Source organism: Lemur catta, chromosome 22 (genome assembly GCF_020740605.2).
Source record: "Lemur catta isolate mLemCat1 chromosome 22, mLemCat1.pri, whole genome shotgun sequence".
NCBI lineage: Eukaryota > Metazoa > Chordata > Mammalia > Primates > Lemuridae > Lemur > Lemur catta.
The window spans coordinates 3577188-3583220 of NC_059149.1; the positions used below are offsets into that span (position 1 = coordinate 3577188).

Consider the following 6033-nt stretch of genomic DNA (forward strand, 5'->3'; position numbering starts at 1 on the left):
CATTTTTCACGTGTTAACACACTTGAACCCGGACGGACCAGCCTCACCTTTCCTGCCTCCCAGCCGTCGTGTGACTCCCCTACAGCGGAGCATCTGGAAATTGGGGGTGTCCGTTGCAAGAGCACACTGAGGTCCTGACGAATGACCAGAAGCGCGTCTGCTAACTGTGAAATTTCACCCGGGCCCGCCAGGCTGGTGTGAAACTGGTGACCGATCGGCCCACACCAAGCAGGGTTTCCCTTTGTCCGCCCCACCTTGGGCAGGGGGAGGGCAGGAAGGAAAGCAGCAGCCTCCGGTCCCTGTGCCCGGCGGCCTGGCGGAGGCCACTCAGTCTGTGCCCAGTTTCAATGAAGGGCACAGCTGGCAGGAGAACGACCAAAGGGAAGACAGCGTCGCTCCCCGACAGACCATCCGTCTGGGTTTACTGTCCTGTGTTTTCTGACGGGGCCACACTGGGGGCTGGCCGGCGGGGGCAGGCACCGTGTGTGTCTGCAATAAGACCAGCAGAGGGGTCTGTCCAGCAACGAGTACCTGCCGGCCTCCTGAGGTCGCAGAGCTCCGGCCGGACTCTCGGGAGCCGCTCCGGCTGCAGCGTCGTTAGTCGGGCAGGAGGAGGCCCGAGTCCTTCCTCTGCCCCCGTCTCTTCCCTGGGCTTTGCTGGAGCTGCGGATGAACCCGGCACGGAGCCCGCGGTCCCCGCAACGAGCGTCCCGCAGTCTGGCACGGACGCATCTCACGCAGCGGGGACGCGTCCCCGAGTGTCAGCTGGGCCCGCTCTCGGCCTCCAGCGGCCCCACGGCCTCGTGTCACCAGGTGTTTCCGGTGCTACGTCCTCTCCGGGGGCACTTTGGCTTCTAACCGCGTCGGACCCCCGTGCTGCGGGGACTCGCACCGGAGCCTTCCGTGGCCTCCCGGGCGTCACCATGAGGGACGCTGTCCCCGGCAGGGGTTTGCGGCCCGAGCACAGCCTTACGGGAGCTCGCACGGGAGGCGCCGGGGCCATCACAGTGACATGGCTTCTCTTTTAAAAGTGTGAAACGTACCTGTGGCATTAAGGAAAGAGACAGCCTCGGTGACGCTGGGATCATCGCGTGTCCCAGGCTGCTGGCAGCGCGGCTGAGAGAGACAAGGGGGCGGGGCGACAGCAGCCTTTGCTTTCTGTCCCTGCTTCTCCGTGACACAGAGTGTACCGGCCTCTCGTTCCACAAGTGATGCATCTTCCAGACGAAAGACCATCCTCTAGGAATAGGCAGCTGGGTGCTGCCAGCCTGGGGGAGCGGGAGGTCCCTGTCCCCGCACGGGACCAGGTGGCAGGCCTCGGCGTGGGGGGCGCAGGGCCGGGAGTCCGCACAGGCGCCGCCGCCTCACTCAGCTGCTCTTGTCCGCGACCAAGGCCCGGCGGGGACAAGGGCCACCGGCTCCAACGCACACGCCGGTGACCCGAGTTCCCTCCGTGGGGGGGGCTTCGGAGCCCACGGACCTTCCCACGGGGGCGGGGGACAGCCCCTCAGCCCGCCCCTGTGCCGCCACCAGGCCTGTCTTGGACTTTGAAAATGCTCCCAACTCACGGTGCGCTGGCAAGTGACACACAGGGACGGCTCAGAGCATGTGCATGAGCGAGAGCACGTGTGGTGTGTGTATGAGTGTGGCGTGCGGTGTGTGTGATGTGTGGTGTATGAGTGTGTGTCATGACTATGGTGTGTGATGTGTGGTGTATGAGTGTGTGATGAGTGTGGTGTGTCGTGTGTGTAATGTGTGGTGTATAAGTGTGTGTGTATGAGTGTGATGTGGGGTGTGTGTAATGTGTTGTGTATGAGGGTGTGTGAAGAGTGTGCTGTGTGGTGTGTGTAATGTGTGGTATATAGTGTGTGTGATGAGTGTGAAGTGTGGTGTGTGATGAGTGTAGTGTGTGGTGTGTGTAATCTGTGGTGTATGAGTGTGTATGAGTCTTAAGTGTGGTGTGTGTGATGTGTGGTGCATAAGTGTGTGTGATGACTGTGGTGTGTGCTGTGTGTAATGTGTGGTGTATTTGTCTATGATGAGTGTGGTGTGTGTGGTGTGTGTAATGTGAGGTGTATGAGTGTGTGATGAGTGTGGTGTGTGGTGTGTGTGATGTGTGGTGTATGCATGTGTATGAGTGTGGTGTGTGATGCATGTGGTGTGTGGTGTCTATATTGTGTGGTATATGAGTGTGTATGAGTGTGATCTGTGGTGTGTGTGATGAGTGTGGTATGTGGTGTGTGATGTGTGGTGTATGTTTGTGATGAGTGTGGTGTGTGGTGTGAGAATGTGTGTGATGAGTGTGCTGTGTGGCATGTGGAATGTGTGTGATGAGTGTGGTGTGTGGTGTGTGCAATGTGTGCTGTATGAGTGTGATGAGTGTGCTGTGTGGCGTGTGGAATGTGTGTGATGAGTGTGGTGTGTGGTGTGTGCAATGTGTGGTGTATGAGTGTGATGAGTGTGCTGTGCTGTGTGTTTGATGTGTGGTGTATGAGTGTGTGGTGAGTGTGATGTGTGGTGTGTGTGTTGTGCTGAGGGTGTGTGTTAGGCTAGAAATTTCTGGATCCTTCCAGCACGTTGATACAAGTCTCGGGTTTTCTCCTACGTTATCTCATTTCATCCTGGCACAGCCTGTCCAATGTGTGTTGTCCCCATTTCACAGATGGAAACTGAGGCTTGCGGGGACTTCAGCATCCCCCAGAATCCCGCAGATGATCGATAGTCGGCAGTGCCGGCCCTGTCTGCTGATTCCCCAACCGCGATTCTTTCCCCAACGTGTCCCCCCACCCAGTTGGCTCAGCTGACAGCGTGTAGAAAAGGTGTCCCACGTCAGTCCACAGCTACTGCTGCTTTGGATGTGGGATGTGCCACCCGAGCCAGCAGGGGAGAGGGGACCGGGGTGTCCCGGGTTCCAGGGTCACAGACCCCCTGGGAGGCAGAAGAAGTGAAGAGCACCCCCCCACCTGCCACCCTCCTGCGTGACGCCCAGGGCCGGTCACCGGCACTAGGTTTTGTTCCCCAGGCCCCAGTGCTATGGGAAGAAGAGGTTTTAAGTGAGAAAAGGAGCCCTCAGTCCAATAAAAAAACTTCAGAAAAATGCTGATTTTTAAACAGGGGTGTGTCCGCTCGCGTGTTACGTTTTGGGGTCACCGCGGGGCTCCTGAGAGCCTTTGTGTCACTGCTGGGAGCTGAGACGTCACAGGGGCGTGTGGGGTCCGGCGCGTCCCTGACACGCAGCAAATACTCACGTGGGACTTTCAGACCCGCCCTTGGAGAACTTCCTCTGTGCCACTGCAGTTTGGAAGTTGCCTTCCCGTCTACTCTTGTCGCCTCTGCTGCCTGCACCATGTCGCCTCAGCAGCACTGCCGGTGGCCCGCGACTCTCGGAGGGCTCAGAGCCTTCTGGGGTCAAACAGCCAATCTAGGAAGGGGCAGCGTGGCGCTCCCGGGCCCCTTCTGGCAGGTGCTGGCCCTGGTGGCTGGCGACAAGTGGAGGTGCCACCAGGCACCTGATTCCTCCTCCTCTCGGGCCCTGCGCCTGTATGAACCCAGGTCGGAACAAGACCCCGGGGTCGGGGGCGGCGAAGGCCAGCTCCGGGCGGCGACTAAAGGACGGTGTTTAGACCGAGAAGGCGGCACCATGCTGCGCCCCGTCACCCGCCTCCTCTGTGACACGGACGGCCTTCTTCTGGGTACGGAACGGCTGTGTTCAGTGGTGTTTCGAGAAACATGTGGCCGCTCTGGGAGGAATCACACCTGGGACGTGCAGTCCCTGGCCAGGGGTAAGAAGGCGCCGGAGGCCGCGCAGATCGTCACAGACGTCTTGACCCCCCGCGTCCAAGGAGAAGCCGCGGGACGAAAGCCAAGCGACGTTAAAGGAGCTGTCCCCACGGCCGCACTCATGCCAGGGGCTAAAAACTCGTCCGCCACCTGCGGAAACACAACATACCCTCTGCCGCCGCCGCCAGCTCCGGGTCTGCGTCACTCGAGATGAAGACAAGCAGGAACAAGGAATTCTTTGGTTTGTTTCGTCACCTCGTTTTGGGAGACGGCCCGGGAGTGAAGAGCGGGAAGCCGGAGCCCAACATATTCCTGGCTTGTGCCAAGAGGTTGTCCCCGCCTCCTCCCGTGGAGCAGGGCCTTGTCTTTGAAGATGCTCCCAACGGGCTGCAGGCGGCCCTGGCAGCCGGGATGCAGGCGATCACGGTTCCAGACGGACCCCTGAGCCGCGACCTGACGGCAAAGGCCACGCCGGTGCTGGATTCCCTGCAGGACTTCCGGCCCGAGCTGTTTGGGCTGCCCCCCTACGGGTGAGGGAGGACGTGTCCTGCACTCCCTGCCCACGCCAGGCCACGCTGCTGGGCAGGCGACAGCACCCAGACCGCAGCCTGCATATTGATCCCGGCCTTCCTGTTGGCGTGGCCCACTGCGTAAAGTGTTGATAGAACACGGCTTGGCAGTTGACAGAAAACAAAGTAGAGACAGCCCAGAACAAAGGTGAAACTTGAATGACCATCTGAAAAATCGAGCTGGTGTAGCATGTGATAGACAAGTGAGTAGACATGCTTGCGTGTGTATACCAGTGTGCTAACATGCGTGTAGGCATTACATATATATATATGTATATATATATATATATATATATATATATATATATATATATATATATATATATATATATGCATGCATGTATGTGTAGAATGTATACCTCTCCAAGACCAAATAAGTTATATTTGTGTTTGTTTTATTTTAGTTTTTCTGAACACTTGACTGGGAAATGTGAACTATGTATACATATGTGTATATGTTTTTGTGTATATACGTGTACACATATATGTTATTTTTTATATATTGTACCTGTTTCACTTTCCCCTGTATTGATAATTAACATGCAGGAACAACTGACGCAGTGAGATGTTAATTCTGTCTGGTTGTAATCTGAGCGGGAAAGCCATGTTTTTGATGAGTACTAAGAGGTAATTGTCCTTATTAGCTACTATTAAAATTCTTTTTGTGACCTCAAAAAAATAAATAAAGAAAGAAAGAAAGAAAGAATGGTGTTCATCCACAGTCCACAGGAGATCCTCCTGGAGGACGCCCAGGGGTTGAAGTTCTAACAACAGCAGGTGGAGATGAGGACCAGAAAAATGTCCTTCACGGCTGTCAGAGTAGCCCTATTTTTAGCCTCCTTTGCTGTGGCCTGAGGAAACACAGATTATGAAAAACGCATTTTACTCCATGCAACACAGCCGTAGCTAAGGCCTACGACTGGGAATCTACTAGAAGCCATGGCTCTTTCAGGCAGAAGCCTTTTAAAATTTGTCTTTGTATCTTCAAGGCCTGTAACAGGCCCTGGTATACAGGAGGTGCATAATACATGGCGAGCAGAGGGAGGCAGGAAGTGTGTCCTGGCTGGCAGGAACAGTGCTGTCGTCAACACTGTCAACAGTCTCCTGAGCAGGGAAGCCTGTCTGGAGCAGAGTCCCCTGTGTCTCTGGGGGAGCTTCTCCCTCCACCCTCAACCGAGGGGTGGCCCCGGGGGGCGATAAGTGTGCTCCAGTGTGGGCACGTCGGTACGGAGAAGCGTCCTCCTCTTTCTCATTCGGAGAGAGCAGAGGCGGGCTCGGAGATGAGCCCAGAAAGAAAGAGGAGCAGCACTCGCCTGCCAGGAGTTTGCAACCAGGGACAGGAAGATCATGATGTACATAGAGATGGGGTCTCGCTACGTTGCCCAGGCTGGACTCAAGCTCCTGGGTGCAAGCGATCCTCCCACCTCAGCCTCCCTCCCGAGTGGCCGTGGCAGGTTTAGACCATCGCCAGGCCCAGAAGGCACCAGCGCGGGGCAGCCCTGCAGCAGGAGGCCAGCAGCCTCCTGCGGACACAGCTCCTCCAGTCTCCTCAGTGCCAGGGGCCAGGGGCCACTGCCTCTATTCCCACCCATGTCGCTCCCTTGTCTACCTGGACTTCCTTGTCCTGGGGGACGTCATCCACTGTCAGGTCCCTGGGAAGACAACAGCTCTTCTCCTGGTTCCA

The 6033-nt window shown here is 56.7% G+C and overlaps 1 pseudogene; it reads left to right on the forward strand.

Annotated features, from left to right (window-relative positions):
• The first annotated feature begins 3293 nt into the window (after positions 1-3293).
• Positions 3294-4478, forward strand: LOC123626452 (annotated as a pseudogene).
• Positions 4479-6033: the final 1555 nt, after the last annotated feature.